Below are 17,580 nucleotides of genomic sequence, written 5' to 3' on the forward strand. Positions count from 1 at the left end.
AAGGTTATTACTTTATGGTCACTATTTCCCAGGTGTCCCCCAACGTGCACGTCTGTTGTTCTGTCAGGCCTATTGGTTAATACTAAGTCCAATATGGCCGTCCCTCTAGTCGGTCCTGAACCAGTTGGAAAAGGTAATTGTCTTTGGTTATTGCCAAGAACCTGTTTCCTTTGAGATATACAAGGCTCAGTTTCCCAGTCTATATCTGGGTAGTTGAAATCCCCCATAATAACCACCTCATTATGATTTGCCACCTCGTCTATCTAGTTTAGTAGTAGATTTTCTATGGATTCTGGTATATTAGGTGGTTTATAATAAACTCCTATTCGTAATTTTTTGACTCCATTTATTTCTACCCACAGTGACTCCACATGTTCATGTCCCTCATTTATATCTTCTCGGAGTGTGGGCTTTAGACAGGACTTTACATAAAGGCAGACCCCTCCCCCTCTCCGGTTTTGACGATCCTTTCTAAACAGACTGTAACCTTGTACATTAACTGCCCAGTCATAGCTATCATCCAGCCATGTCTCAGTTATTTCCACTATTCCCACTCTTTTCCAAATTGTCAACGCTTCTCAGTGTTGAAATTCGCCCGGTTAGATACTCGATGTGCGATTCCAAACGGGCAATTTGCTCACATTTTGAACAGATATGCACCCTCAAACGGCTGTTCCAGGACTGCATACATTAGACAAGATGTGCACTGGACTGTGCTGTCAATAATGGAACACATACTAAATGGGGATTACGGAAGAAGAGAAAAATACAATATAGTGCAGTGATAAGAATGTCCTCTTCTAAAGTCCCTGAATCTGAAGTCACACACTTAAAACAAACACACACTTAAAAATCAAAGACGCGAACGTTCACAAACTCGTGTTATTTGCCTGCTTATATAAATGCAGATCTCCCCCTGATATATATGAATGCATAATATGTGGGAAACTACTACTGTTTAGCCATAATATATTTACATATATTCTAATATATATATATTTTTTTTTTATGGCATAATTATTATTATTATTATTATTATTAAATTTTGCCTCTTTCTGAAATGTTTCTGCCGGGATTTGAACTCACAATCTTCTACATTAGAGCCAAGAACCTTAACCACTACGCTATAGCGCTGCATGTTAACCTGCAGTTAAATATAAAATGATACTTCTGCTGTATAGGAATACTTACTACATGACAAACTACTATGAGTTGTTTTTTTTCCACAGTTAAGCATTGAGCTTCATAACTGAGCGGTTAAGGTTCTTGCCTCTAATGTAGGAGGTTGTGAGTTTAAATCCCAGCAGAAACTTTTCAGAAATAGAGGCTAAATTAGATTAAAATACACTGGGTGTCCCCCAAGCACTGACTCCATATATGGATAGGACATAGCTATATATGGAGTCAGAGCAGGGACTCCTAAGTACAGACTTGCACTGGGGAATTCCCCCACTGTACAGCGATTTTTCTTCATAGACCTCAGTGGGACCCGGCACCCTCCTCTCTTCAGAGCAGGGGGTGCCTGGTTTAATGCTCTGGTTCTCCCATTGACTTGCATTGTGCTTGGGTGCTCTGTAAAGCACCCAAACATCCCATTGTTTCTGTGCTGCAAATTTACATACAAATGACTGGACTTACTCCATAAGAATTTCCTGGTACAGTGCAGACTTCATGATTGCTGACGCCAGACTGCTGTTTTGTCTTTGCTGTGGAATGCTGCACTACATGGGACCTTAAGGTACAGCATTCCACGGTAAATCCAACATGTTAGTGGGTACTTGGCAAAGTATTGATTTTGAGTAGCACGAAAGCAAGTTATAATTTGTCGTTCATTTCCAAGAGGAACAATGATCTTATATTATGTCCTAAATAAAAGGTCATGGGATTCTCAGAACTAAAATGGAGAAAAAAAGACAAATCTCTTCAGCCTTGCAATTCATTGGCTCTATCTCAAACTCCAGTGTGGTAGCCTAAGCAACAGTAATGATGTGATATGCATACCTGATTATCTTACCAGAAATGCTTTGCAAACCTCGTAAATGTGGCTACATTCCGTGACTGCACAGTTTGTTGCAACTGTACTTTACACTGCAATCTCTATTCCTTGTTTCAATATTTTAATATATATATTAGATTAGCCTTGTTAGATCTTAAATAGCTTGTGACTGTATAATATGAGCACAAAAATGCAAACCTTTCAGGCAATGCAAAATCTCCTGTTTAGCTTCCTGAAAATAATACTTTATCGTCACTCTAGCCCAGAGGTGGCACCCAGAGCTCTCTGTGGACACCCGCACCCTGGAAAAGGTCTAAGGCGTGCCAAGATCCCTTAGACTTTTCCTGCCATACATCAGTGCAGGGCGCACTCTGAACAGCAGGCAGCGCACTGAATGTAGCCAGGCTGTTATAGCTAAATGATAAAGTACATGGAAGATATACTATATTGGACTGTAGTATTCAGGGTAAATTGCCGTGTTGGCACCTTGTGATAAATAAGTGGGTTTTGGGTTGCAGGTTATACACTCGGTCTGTAAAAGTTTCTCCATCACTGCTCTAGCAGATATGAGAGTGAAAACACTCAGATTCTTTGGATTAGAGTCCATTCACACGACCACAGTGTTTTGCGGCTGCGGACAAGAATAGGACATGTTCTATTTTTTTGCGGGGCCACGGATCGGAAATGCGGATGCGGACACCACACTGTGTGCTGTCCGCATCTTTTCCGTCCCCATTGAAAATGAATGGATCCGCACAATTATGTGGAACGGATCCAGACCCAAAGTGCGGATGTGTGCAGGGCCGATCCTAGGGTCACAGGCGCCTGGGTGCAGAAATATTTCTGGCGCCCCCACATGGGCGTGGTTATCTTACTAACTCCTCCCCTTTACAATGTTTCTATGGCAACAACTTCAGCCCCCAACTTCAGCCCCACCAATTTGCTTTGACAATAACTTAGTCAACGGCTTTGACAAGTCAAAATAAATGTCATGTGCCAGTAGCCAGAGCCCCCCCATATCATGTGCCAGTAGCCAGAGCCCCCCCCATATCATGTGCCAGTAGCCCCCCTTATGTGCCAGTAGCCCCCCTTATCATGTGCCAGTAGCCCCCCCTTATCATGTGCCAGTAGCCAGAGCCCCCCCCCCTTATCATGGGCCAGTAGCCAGAGCCCCCCCCCTTATCATGTGCCAGTAGCCAGAGCCCCCCCCCCATATCATGTGCCAGTAGCCAGAGCCCCCCCCCCATATCATGTGCCAGTAGCCAGAGCCCCCCCCCCCATATCATGTGCCAGTAGCCAGAGCCCCCCCCCCCTTATCATGTGCCAGTAGCCAGAGCCCCCCCCTTATCATGTGCCAGTAGCCAGAGCCCCCCCCCATATCATGTGCCAGTAGCCAGACCCCCCCCCCATATCATGTGCCAGTAGCCAGATCCCCCCCATATCATGTGCCAGTAGCCCCCCATATCATGTGCCAGTAGCCCCCCATATCATGTGCCAGTAGCCCCCCATATCATGTGCCAGTAGCCCCCCATATCATGTGCCAGTAGCCCCCCATATCATGTGCCAGTAGCCCCCCCTTATCATGTGCCAGCCCAGTAGTCCCCCCTTATCATGTGCCAGCCCAGTAGTCCCCCCTTATCATGTGCCAGCCCAGTAGTCCCCCCTTATCATGTGCCAGCCCAGTAGTCCCCCCTTATCATGTGCCAGCCCAGTAGTCCCCCCTTATCATGTGCCAGCCCAGTAGTCCCCCCTTATCATGTGCCAGCCCAGTAGTCCCCCCTTATCCTGTGCCAGCCCAGTAGTCCCCCCTTATCATGTGCCAGCCCAGTAGTCCCCCCTTATCATGTGCCTGCCCAGTAGTCCCCCCTTATCATGTGCCTGCCCAGTAGTCCCCCCTTATCATGTGCCTGCCCAGTAGCCCCCCTTATGTGCCAGCCCAGTAGCCCCCCTTATGTGCCAGCCCAGTAGCCCCCCTTATCATGTGCCAGCCCAGTATTGTACCTATATAAAAAAAAATAAAAATAATAATACACTTATACTTACCTCCAGCAATGCGATGCGATGCAGGCCGCCTCTTCCGTCTGTGTCCCTCGCTATACGGCTCAGGCGACGCGATGACATCATCGCGCTGCCTGCACCGGCCTCTGATAGGCTGCCAGCACTAAGCCGGCAGCCTATCAGAGGAACAGGAGGGGACACACCTCTCCCTCCTCTGCCGCAGCACAGGCATCTGTATTGCCGTCCTGAGGACGGCAATACAGATGACTATGGAGATGAGCGCTTCCGCAATGGAGGCGCTCATCTCCTGCTCTGCCCTGCCGCCGGCCGCGGCCGCCCCCACTTGTCACCAGGGCCGCGGCCTTGCGGCACTCAGGCTTGCCGGCCCACCGGGAAACTTCCCGCTATCCCGGCAGGCCAGTCCGGCCCTGCGCTCGGCGCCTTTCGGGTGACAGCGCTGGGGTGCGGGGCACCCACTGCACCCCGTGTAGGATCGGCCCTGGATGTGTGAATGGACCTTAATGGAGATATTCTGTGTACAAGTAAGGGTAAATGCCGGCTCCCAGCTACAGATGTAGCAGACTTAAGTCACAATCGCAACGCGTTGACTAAATGTGATAACTCACCAAGTGTGTGTGTGTGTATGTTAAAGAGTCTGTCACCACATTTGAGCATATTAGACTGATCAAATAGCATTATATGTGCCACCCAGAACTTAAAAACGGTACCTTTGTTGTATCTAACGGAGTTTTCTTTCAACCAAAAATGAACTTTTAAGATTCTGTAAATGCGCCCTCTCAAGTGCCCAGGGCGGCGTCTCAATCGTCCGAGCCCCAGGCAGCACCTCCTCAACGGCTCATAACCCCGCCCTCTGTGTGCCTCTGCCCGCCCGTTTACTCACCTCCTCTCTCCTTTTCCACTGCGGCTGCGCGGTCAAATTCTTAGCGCAGTGGAAAAGGAGAGAGGAGGAGAGTAAATGGGCGGGCAGAGGCACACGGAGGGCGGGGTTATGAGCCGTTGAGGAGGTGCTGCCTGGGGCTCGGACGATTGAGACGCCGCCCTGGGCACTTGAGAGGGCGCATTTTTACAGAATCTTAAAAGTTCATTTTTAGTTGAAAGAAAACTCCATTACATACAACAAAGGTACCGTTTTTAAGTTCTGGGTGGCACATATAACGCTATTTGATCAGTCTAATATGCTCAAATGTGGTGACAGACTCCCTTTAACACTACATTCGTAGGACTATCATTAATATTTAATGAAAAATGTCCTGGAATAGATACTCTTTTCCTGATTCTTGTAGCCTGCCTCTGCTAGGGAAAGAATCATACTTACCGGTTCCCTGCAACTCTGGTCCTACATGCTTGCTATCGTGTATCCATCTTCTGGTCTGCGTCTTGTTTACGTCTTCCTCAGTATGGGTGTGGTCACCTACTCTGATGCAGCCAACCACTGGCTTCAGCAGTGATGTATCTGTTGTGTACACATCACCTCTGAAGATAGTGGTTGGCTTCAGCAGATCAGGTGACCATGCTAGGGAGGAAGGAAACAAGCTGTGGACTGGAAGATTGACATGTGGGAGCCGGCATGTAGGACCAGAGTGGTGGAGCAGGTAAGCATGATACTTTTTTCCTAGCAGAGGAAAGCTCTGGGCATCGGGAAAAGTATATATTCCCAGACAACCCCTTTTAAGTTGCACATATGTATTTAATGCCGGCCAATTAATGTCTACAGGGGTGTGCCAACTCTCACATGTCATGAGAAACCATATTGGGTTTCAACATACTTAATTATTTGTTAGCACAGCAGCTTACCTTCTTCTCCCCATTGACAACTCATGTACCAAACTATGTTTGCATGTATATGGGGGAGTCTAGCAAATCTATGTAGTGTAATTACTTGTGTGTGTGGTTGTTTTAGTCTGAGCAGAAGCATAAATTGCAGGGTCTGGTTCTGCTTGGTCCTCTGCTTCTTCTACGTTGAGATTGAGTATCATACAAAGCTGATATAAAGGCTTTATGCAGAAGAAGTTGAAATCAAAGTGTTGCAGGAAAATGGATGGAGATCATTTGGTTGACCACAATTGTTTTCCAGAAGATGCTTCAGACATATTCTGCTACAAAATACAATTGACAGCGTTGGGACTATTGGAATGTTGGAGACATACTGTAATGAGGGTCTCCATGCGCCTTTCTTGCACAGGGGTGTTCTGTTTGTGTTTGTCCCTGCTATGTCACATGCTAATATATGAACATAAGAATGCAGAATACATAGTCATTTCAGGGCAGTTCCTTAATGATGCTGTCATGTTGTTCTTAATACTTCACAACAATTTCTAAAGATGTTCTGCTGTTGAATGTTTGCATCCTGCTTGACCACACACCACTACATTTTCCATCATGAAATCATTACAAAATTTTCAGTATAAAATATTTTTTCAATAAATGTTAACTTGTAACATCTGGGAAATGGAAGTCATTAAAAAGAAAATAATTTACAGAAGAAAAGAGGAATATTTTGTGCAGCTGCTCTAGGGAAATAAAATAGGATTCTTGGTTGTGTATGTCCAGCTGTGATATTATGAGAATATCTATAGAAGTGTATAGGTCTTATTCAGTCAGGTATATTTTGTAATGTTAGAATAAGATGACACAGTGGTTAGGTACCGCCGGAGTATGCTACTTTAAAAGCGTGCCGTATTGATGACCAATCGGTGTGGGCATCCTCAAAGCACAGTTCCGTATATTGTATAGTGGTTGTACTTGGCATTGAAGCCCATGTCTCTTCCATTGAATGGGACTGAGGTGCACATAGCCATGTGACCAAGGAAAACATCACAGCTGATTGGCAAGGGTGCTAGGAGCCGTACTCCCACCTAATAGATGTGGATGACCTTCCTGAGGATAGGTTTTCGATCTTGCACTCCCAGAAAAGCTCTTGAAGGCTAAATCTGAAGAACGTATTGCTATATGGATCATAACTTGCACACCTTGGCACGCAAATTGGGATGTGACTTCCAGTTTCACTTGCATTACAGGATGGATCACTACGCGTCATTCTTCTAATCAGATGACCTGTCCATGCACCTCCTGCTGTCATTCCAGTTTGTTGTTCTTCCAGCCACTGGGACATGTTGCGTTGAACAGCTCTGGGCTTAGATGTGTAGTGATCTGCTGGAGTGATAAACCAAGGCCTCTCAGTTCAAGGATTCTGTCCCTCTTAGTTTGTGACAAGTGGTGAGAACTGGCCCGTCAGCAATCAGTAGGCATTACACAATCATCCTACACAGATTTGATCAGATTTTTATTTTTTATTTTTTTAGGTTTCATGTGGCTAAAAAACTTCTGCTTTCAGTCTGGCTTTTATGCCCCTTTCACGCACCACAGATTGGAGCTAGGTGGTTGAAAATGTGATCATCTGCTGATCTTGGTGACACCTGCTACTTCCTTGATTTGCATAACCTTATGGCTTGTCTTTCTTGGGATTGTAGTTTCAATGTTGAGCGTATAAGTTGAGCTGTTCTAACCATTTATGATGGTAAGATAATGGAAGTAATGTCTAGACAGCCATGCACTTATATCTGGATATAATTCATAACGCAAGCAAAACCTTATCAGGTAGCTGCTATGGCACAATTTGGTTATCATAGATCTATATTTGTTGGGTACAGGGAAGTAATGTCAGCAGGGATTTGTTTGTGGTAGCATTGGATTTGCTATTCAGACTGTTTTATCGTTTTATGATCTCACACTTACCTTCATTACATTAAGGAAACGTGAAAGAAAAAATATATTTATACCTCTTATAAAAATAATTCTGACAGTATATAAGATCCTGTATAGAAAGTGTTACGTGTAATAGTATATTGCTCCATCAGAAGTATTCCCTGTAATACCTTCCAATGCATTTTATCTAAAAATAAGTGGACTCTCCAGGAGCACTGTGACTGGACTCCTTGTGCCACCTGCACAACGCAGCCTATCAACCTGACAGCCTTCCTATACATTACTGACCAGTGGTTCCTGGCTGGGTAATGGTCATATTGGTCACTGTTGACATGTTCTCTGAAGAGTCTGTCACTTTTGTTGGGCTTCACTTCTTGCTGTTAATATATAGAGTAGATAGACCAGTGCCCTTTATTATTTGCTTCACAACTGTTTAAATGCCTGTGGGATATTGAATTCCAAATAGCGGCTATAGGAATGTCCCATGAGTGCCATTACCCGCAAGTAAACACAGCAAAAGCCTGATCTATATACTGCTAGGGCTGAAAATAGCCCAGCAGACCAAAATGGCGGTATTACAAAGAGTCACATCAGCAGTCTTGTTAGAAAATCGTTCTTAATCTGTTTTCTAAAGTAATCTATAGCCTAGCACTGCATGGATAGTATAGCTGCCCATATATTAATATACTAGCATCCTTGTGTACTGATCATTAGGGTATGCCGTCAGCGCCGTGTGTGGGACCCACAATTATCTCCAGAACGGGACCCCCGAAGTGAGTGTAAAGCAGCCATTCATGCTTGGCCGCCCTCTGTTCATTTCGATGGGACTAATGAAAATGGATAAACGTGCTCTCAGCTTTTTTCGGAACTCCCTGGGAGTTTATGGTGCACTCTCCTTCACGTTCGGGGGTGGGGGGAAGGCCCTGGAGATGGGGTGGGTCTCAGAGGTTAGACCTGCACTTATCAGACTTTGGCATATTCCAGCGATATGCCACCAATGTCTCAGATAACACAACCCCTTTAAAATACTTATAGTATACATTGGGGGTGACCCTATCCAATCAGTGCTGCCATTCCTGGTCACACCCATTTGGACCTTTTATTGCTGGCAGTTAATTCATACATTTCTAGGAGGAATAAGAGGCACAACATAGCTATATGAAAATATGTCCCACTAGGAATGCTAGTGACTGCTAAGCCTGACACCTCAGCAGAGGAGCACATGATGATGATGATGATGACTTATCATGCCTGAAGGCAGTCAACCTTGCTTATATAGTCCTGCTAAACAATGTCATCCTGAGACATGAAAGTTGACAGCTCTTTACACCAGTGCTGTTTGGCATTTGTATCACGGTAAGTAACATTATGTACTGTAGGTAAGCCGTAAAGACCTTTCTAATGTACTTTCCTAATATGATTATGCCAGATACAACTTGCATTGTTAGCGGAGATGATCTTCTTGTACACAGATGAACCATATGACTGTCAGGCGTAGGTTTGTTTTCAGGTACTGATCGGGTGACGGAGTAGATACACTTCAGTTATGGAAATAGAACTTGATGATAAATCATTGCTGTGTTGCAGATGTCACCTCGATTAAGGACTACTATCTGTTCCAGCAGTCACTGTATCCAGCATAGCTAGATACTACTGTGCACCGCCGGATCCCTAATCACTATGATGGGTGAGGGATCTGGGCACTTTCCGGCATATATGATAGTCCTTAATCAAGGTGAGAGACTCCCTTTATAGTGATTGTCCCATAACTGAAATGTATCACCCTTCCACAGAATAGGTGATATGTATTTGACGGTTGAAGGCCCCACTGCTGGGACTCGCTGATCACAAGACCACAGGGGACTGTGGTGAATAGAAGATCCTTATAGCGATCCCTATTCCCCATACAGAATCATTGTTTCCGGTCTGCAGGATCTGCTGCCCATAAACAATGATTGGTGGTGCCGGCATTCTGCTTGTTCGTCGGGTGATCGGCGGCACATTTAGTTGGCCAGAGTATCAGGAACAAGCGTTCGCAGGAATGAACTATTACTGGTTCAGTGTCCTATTCCTATGTTCATTGATTTCAGTGGGCACTGTGTACTGCCTTATTTCTGCATTAGCTTTTATAGTCATTGGTTATCCACACAACCCTTAAGGGTACGGCCACACATTCAGGTTTCCTGATGCAGGTTTTGAATTCAAAAATGTCACATCTGTCCTTTATACTTTAAAAGGGTTGTCCAGCTGAACCCAGACATAACCCGTTCTTGACCCCTCTGAGTGGAGCATTGGAGCAATTCATGCTCTGATGCTCCCCCTTGCCCTGCGCTGCATCGCACTGGACAAGGGCTTTTTGTTTACATTATTACACTGCTAGGCGTAGGCTTCCACCTAGCAGTGATCCCGGTGATGTCACTGGCACTGATGGGTGGTCTTTAGCGCTGCCTTAGCCTTTTTTACAGGCTAAGGCAGCACTAAAGACCACCCATTTGTGCCGGTGACATTACCGGAAACATTAAATGCTTTGATGCTCAACTCATATGGGCTGACTGGGTAAAGAAGGGATTATGTCCGGGTTCAGCTCTGAACCCAGACAACCCCTTTAATTATTTTACGATCCACTCTTATTTTTGGCTCCAATTTGGCTGGCTAAATTGCTGCTAAGTTGGAATAGATTTCAAAGCAAGTTAGGCTACTTTCACACTTGTGGCAGAGTGATCCGGCAAGCAGTTCCGCCGCCGAGACTGCCTGACGGATTTGGCAATCTACATGCAAACTGACTGCATTTGTAGACCGATCCGGATGTGGATCCGTCTTACAAATGCATTGCAAGAACGGATCCGTCTCTCCGGATGTCAAGGACCGATCCGGCATGGCAGTATTTTTAATGCCGGATAAATACATTTCAATGTAAATTTATGCCGGATCCAGCATTCCGGCAAGTGATCCAAAATTCTGGACGGAGATAATACCGCAGCCCCTATGACGGAACTCGGTGCCGGAAAAGAAAAACGCTAGTGTGAAAGTACCCGGTCACGTGTTACTCTATAGAGGAAAGACTAGCTGTTACTTTGTCTATGGTTATAACTTGACTTTGCTGGAGGGTAAATCATTGTTTAGGAATGCACTGATTGGTTACAAAACTGCAGGAGGTGAGAAAAATTGCCCTGAAATCTCAACATATATTTTTTAAAAATGGCTAGCTTAACTACAGCAATTTTGAAGAGATCTTCAAACCACTCAGTTCATTCCTATGGACAGCCATATCACATCTATTTACCTTTCCAGGGTGCACCCGAGTATAATGGAAGTCATTGGGAGAACCCGAGCATTAAACCAGGTACCCCCTGCTCTGAAGAGGGGAGGGTTCCTGGTTCATAGGAAAATGTCAAAAATTTAAGGAAACGCCACCAAAATGGTATTAGAACAGCATGGGAAGGATGTCTGGATGCATTTTGTACTTGCAGGTCGCTGCTGGGAATGATGTTGTCCGACTAGTACGCCACTTTTACAGACTGACAATTATACGCACAAAACCGAAGAAAAAATAGATTTTAGAGGATAAAACTTTGTATATAAAGTGAAAGGAACCGACACTCCAATACTCCCTTTGTTACACATAAAGGAGGGCATCATACACGGCCTTGAAAAACTTATGATTGATGGCCTGCTGGTGACCCTCAAAAACATTGGGAGCAAGGGCCTGCTGATCTGACCATCTAAAACATTTTGGGCGAGGGCCTGCTGCTGCTTTGGTGACTCTAGATAACCTGGGGACAATCGCTCGTCCTGGTGACGGCGACTATCCATTCGGATGTCTGCCCTATCCACTTTCAATGTTATTTTCAGCCCAAACCATGTAGACCATGGGTAACAGGGGAATCATGGTTCGATTCCGGAGAGGGAGTCTATGGCTACCACATCCAAGCAAGGCAGCCTGCGCGCAAATTACCTATTGGGTATAATTAGGTGCGGGCCTGAAGCTGAGCTGACCCTCTAAAACATTATATGCGAGGGCCTGCAAGTGAGCTGACCCTGTAAAACACTATATTTTAGGGGATATATGCGAGGGCATTATATGTGACGAATAAGCATGTTGAAATGATGGAAGAGGAGGATGAGAAAAGGAAGATTCAACCATATATCCTTGTTTGTGGTGGAAGGGGTGCATGGGAATACCGTGTATTCAGTACCATATAAACAACACATTTAAAGTGCCTTTATGTTCATTAGCTTACCTCTCGTGTAGTCAAGAAGTCATGGTCAATCCAGGCCTTGTTCATTTTCATAAGAGTCAACCGGTCAGCATTTTCAGTTGACAGGTGGATACGCTTATCTGTTATAATGCCACCAGCAGCACTAAATACCTGCTCAGACAAAACGCTGGCGGCAGGGCAGGCCAGCACCTCCAAGGCGTAGAGCGCCAGTTCGTGTCACGTGTCCAGCTTGGACACCCAGTAGTTGTAAGGCACTGAGTGATCATTGAAGATGCTGACACGGTCTGCTATGTACTCCTTCACTATCTTCCAAAATGTTTCGCTCCTTGTGACACTAGGCCGCACATCAGGGTGAGGGTGCTGTCAGGGTGTCGTGAAACTGTCCCAGGCTTTGAAGAGTGTTGCCCTGCCTCTGTTGGAACTACTGCGTGTTCCCCTTGTCTCCCCATCTCGGTTGGCCAAGGAACTACGGACTCTGCCGCCAGCGTTGTCAGATGTAAATTTTTGGAGCAATTTTTCAACAAGGATCTTCTGGTATTGCACCGTTTTGCTCATCCTCTCCACCAGAGGAACAAGAGATTAGTTATTTTTGTAGCCGGGGTCGAGAAAGACAGCCTAACATGAAGTCAGCCATGTGTGCCAGAGTACCAACAGGCAAGAGTTTGCTGTCGTCATCAGGAGGATCACTCTCAATCTCCTCATTCTCTTCCTCCTCTTCTGCCCACCCACGCTGAACAGATGGAATTTAACTTCCATGGGTACTACCCTCTGTAGCGGAGGCAATCGTCTCCTGCTCCTCCTCCTCCTACTCCTCCTTCATCGTCCAATTCGCGCTAAGAAGACAAACTGACGGTGGTCTGGCTATCACCCTGTGTAATGTCTTCCCCCATTTCCACCTTTTCCACATGCAAAGCGTCGTCCTTAATTGTGAGCAGCGAGCGTTTGAGTAGACTCAGCAGTAGGATGGTTACGCTGATAATAGTGTTATTGCCGCTCACCATCTGTGTTGATTCCTCAAAGTTTCTTAAAACTTTAGAGTTCAGACATCTATGCCCACTCCTCGCTTGTGAATAGCAGAAGCTGACTGGAAAGGCGACGACCATGTAGCAGCTGGTATTCCACTACTGCCCTCTGCTGCTCACAAAGCCTGGCCAACATGTGGAACGTGGAGTTCCAGCACGTGCTCACATCGCACAACAGCCGGTGAGCTGGCAATTTCAAGCGCTGCTGCAGTGTTGACAGACCGGCTGAAGCTGTCAGTGACTTGCGGAAATATGCACACATGCAGCGCACCTTCACCAGTAGCTCAGGCAAATTGGGGTCGGTTTTGAGGCGTTGATCCCACTTATTACGGTGCTTGGATGCCATGTGGCGGATCATGCTGGTGGTGGTGAGGCTGCTAGTGTTCACGCCTCTGCTCATTTTCGTATAACACAGGTTGCAAACTACTATTCTTTTGTCGTCCGCACTTTCCTCAAAAAAGTGGAAGGGTGAGGATTGTGTTGACCAGACTCCTGGCTACTGAGACTGGACTTAGTGGAAGGGTGGTGCTTAACCGACTTGAAGCATTATCTGCTGCAATCCAACGTACTATCTGGTCACACTGGTCTGACTTCAAGAGTGGTGTGTCCTGTGCCGCCCTGCAAACTGGGACATGAAGCTGGGTATCTTGGATGATTTGTTTTTCTTGTGCTCTGGCAGCAGGCACAGTTTCTCCACGCCCAGGGCCACGGCCTCTGCGTGCACCATCAGCATTACAGCCACTTCCCCGTCCCTTACTGCTCGCCCTCTTCATTTTAAATTTGATATATGCTTGCAAGTATGTCACACGTACAGTAGCGTAGGATTTGGAAGTGTATGCACAAAAAAATGTACAAAGGTATTTGTGATGAGGAAACTTAATACAGGACAGGTACCACAGGAAATGTCACAGTTCGCAGTGTCTACAAAAAAAGTGCACTGGATGTCGCTGATATTTTAGGGATGCGCACACTTTACACAGGAGATGTGGGGGCGAATAAGTTAACTGTCCACAGCGGCCTATCACACAGTATTTTGCGCAGGATGCGCTAAAAATATATATTGCTGCTGTCACACACAATAGTCCTTAAAAGGACTTTTGGGTCTCTGAAGAGTTTTTTGTATATAAATCATCCTATTACACTCCCTACACTGTCTGTCCCTTCCTATGCACAGCTCTCCCTAACACTCAGCAATTTAGCGCAGGTTGCCCTAAAAACATATATTGCTGCTGTCACACACCATAGTCCTTAAAGGGACTTTTGGGTCTGTGAAACATTTTTGTAGAAAATTGAATTCAATTACACTCTCTGTCCCTTCCTATGCTCAGCTCTCCCTGACTTGGTATGAGCCGAACATGCGTCATCGGGTGCTATATAGCCAGCATGGCTACTGGCATTACAGTGATGGCAGTACTTACCTGCATGTTTATTGGTTGCTTAGCAGCCGCGAAACGTGCGGGGAGGAGACTCGAGCATTGCGCTCAAGCACATGTGGTACTCGACCAAATACCGCCATGTGCCGAGCATAGCGATGCTCGTGCCGAACTGGTATTCGGCCGAGCATGCTCACTCATCACTAATTATTAGCATTTGCTCTTTGGATGCTGGAAATCATTTTATTATTTTTTTAGACTTCTACTGCAGAAAATTGATTGCTACATTTTGGAATACAATATTTAACTTTCTGTCTTCCTTTGTGAGAAATGTTCCTAGAATAAACGTTTGACTAGAACAGAAGGTAATTGTATTTGCATCTACCTTGGCAACATGTGTGGAAATTCACAGTAAGGTATTTGAAAGGTTGATACCGTACATTTCAAATCCTGTTTAGGCAGTGAAATTCAGCTTTATTCTAGCCGATGGTGGCAGGAGGGAGGCGGGCACTTTTCACCTGTGTTTGCATTGCCCAGTGCAGTTTTGAATATGCCAGGATAAGTATTTGCAAATATGATTTTACTGTGTCACTACTTGCTTGTATAGTTGTTACAGAATACAATCAAGTCTACCTGGAGATAGAATGTGTGTACATGCAGTTTGTTTGGACACGCCTAGAGATAAAAATAAAATTTCATGAGAATTAGATCACAGATCTTTTGCGCATTTAGTAAAGTTAAGAAATGGTTACTAAAAGGGGTTGTTGGGGCCTTTCTACCAGACCCAACCTTGCAGGGGAAGGGAAGCGTACTTACCTGCTCCCTGGTGCTGGATTCAGCTCCTTCACTCCCCTACTGCCATTTGTAGTGCTCTGACTTATAGTTTGACATGATACATGGGGGACACGTCGCTACTGATCACACAGTGTATGGCAGATTGTAAGAAATTAAAGGGATTGTCTCACTTCAGCAAATAGCATTTTGTAGAGAGAGAGAGAGAGTTAATACAAGGCACTTACTAATGTATTGTCATTATCTATAGTCCTCCTTTGCTGGCTGGATTCATTTTTTTCATTATATTATACACTGCTCGTATCCAGGGGTTATGACTAGAGATGAGCGTATTTCATATTTTAAATTCGCTTGCACTTCATTTGGTGGTAAAAGGTGAATTGTGTTATGGATTCTGTTACCATGGACCATAACGCAATTCTATGACTGAATGCAGAACGGAATGTCTTTAGAGGCATTCCATCTATGGACTGCATAACTGATCCGTCCAGTTTGTTATGCAGGGGAATCCTACAGCTAGGTCCATATATACAGGTGAAACTCGAAAAATTTGAATTTTGTGCAAAGTTAATTTTTTTTCAGTAATGCAACTTAAAAGGTGAAACTAACATATGAGATAGACTCATTACATGCAAAGCGAGATATTTCAAGCCTTTATTTGGTATAATTTGGATGATTATGGCTTAAAGCTTATGAAAACCCCAAAGTCACAATCTCAGGTACCCTTTGCTCAGGGGATATGGATTAATTAGCTGACTAGAGTGTGAAACTTTAAGCCTAGAATATTGAACATTTAGACAAAATTCTAATTTTAAGCTGTATTAATGCAATTCCTTTTAATTTGCATTACTGAAATAAATGGACTTTTGCACGATATTCAAATTTTTCGAGTTTCTCGTATGTATGTATGTGTGTGTGTATATATATATATATATATATATATATATATATGTATGTGTGTGTGTGTGTATATATATATATATAATTTGGACAATGACACAAATCTTGTTTTTATTACTTGTTTACTAAAACATATTTAAGTTATAGTTATATAATGGACACGGACATAAAGTCCAGACTTTAGCTTTAATTTCAGGCTATCCACATTAAAATTGGATGAAGGATTTGAGTTTCAGCTGCTTTACATGTGGCACCCTGTTTTTAAAGGGACCAAAAGTAATTGGACAGTTGGCTCAAAGGCTGTTTCATGGGCAGGTCTGGGCAATTCCTTCATTATTTCATTCTCAAATAAGTACATAAAAGGCCTGGAGTTGATTTTGAGGTGTGGTGCTTGCATTTTGAAGATTTTGCTGAGAAGTAAACATGTGGTCAAAGGAGCTCTTCATGCAGGTGAAACAAGCCATCCTTCATCTGCAAAAACAGAAAAAACCCATCCGAGAAGTTGCTACACTATTAGGAGTGGCAAAATCTACAGTTTGGTACATCCTGAGAAAGAAAGAAAACACTGGTGACCTCAACAATGCAAAAAGACCTGCACGCCCATGGAAGACAACAGTGGTGGATGATCGCAGAATAATTACCATGGTGAAGAGAAACCCCTTCACAACAGCCAACCAAGTGAAGAACACTCTCCAGGATATAGGCGTATCAATATCCGAATCTACCATAAAGAGAAGACTGCATGAAAGTAAATACAGAGAGTTCACTGCACGGTGCAAGCCACTCATAAGCGTCAAGAATAAGGCGGCTAGATTGGACTTTGCTAAAAAAAAAATCTTAAAAAACCAGCACACTTCTGGAAGAACATTCTTTGGACAGATGAAACCAAGATCAACCTGTACCCGAATGCTGGAAAGAAAAAAGTATGGCGAAGGCATGGTACAGCTCATGATCCAAAGCATACCACATCATCTGTAAAATACGGCGGAGGCAGTGTGATGGCTTCGGCATGCATGGCTGCCAGTGGCACTGGGTCCCTGGTGTTTATTGATGATGTGACACAGGACAGAAGCAGCCGTATGAATTCAGTTTTTATTTTGGAGACATACTGTGTGCTCAAATCTAGCCAAACTGATTGGTCGGCGTTTTATAATACAGATGGACAATAACCCAAAACAAAGTCAAAGCAACCCAGGAATTTATTAAAGCAAAGAAGTGGATTATTATTGAATAGCCAAGTCAGTCACCTGATCTGAACTCAATACAGCATGCATTTCACTTGTTAAAGACTAAACTTCAGACAGACAGACCCACAAACCAACAGCAACTGTGAACCGCTGCAGTAAAGGCCTCCATTAAAAAGGAGGAAACTCAGCATCTGGTGATGTCCATGAGTTTAAGACTTCAGGAAGTCATTGCCAACAAAGGTTTTTCAGCCAAGTATTAGAAATTAACATTTTATTTACAATTATTTAATTTGTCCAATTACATTTAGCCCCTGAAATGAAGGGATTGAGTTTATAAAATGCTTTAGTTCCTCACTTTTTTATTTT

At 44.4% G+C, this 17,580-nt stretch overlaps 1 protein-coding gene across 2 annotated transcripts in view; it reads left to right on the forward strand.

The window, feature by feature from the left end:
* The window catches only part of BASP1 (brain abundant membrane attached signal protein 1), an 82,724-nt gene that overhangs the window by 18,846 nt on the left and 46,298 nt on the right, over window positions 1–17,580 (forward strand). The window contains exon 1 of one of the 2 annotated variants that reach the window (XM_040432411.1): window positions 8,953–9,076. The exons of the other annotated variant lie outside the window; for it this stretch is intronic. The gene's annotated coding sequence lies outside the window, so the exon portion shown is untranslated. Of the gene's footprint in view, window positions 1–8,952; window positions 9,077–17,580 lie in introns of those variants that run through there. 2 annotated transcript variants of the gene reach the window in all.

Source organism: Bufo bufo, chromosome 5 (genome assembly GCF_905171765.1).
Source record: "Bufo bufo chromosome 5, aBufBuf1.1, whole genome shotgun sequence".
NCBI lineage: Eukaryota > Metazoa > Chordata > Amphibia > Anura > Bufonidae > Bufo > Bufo bufo.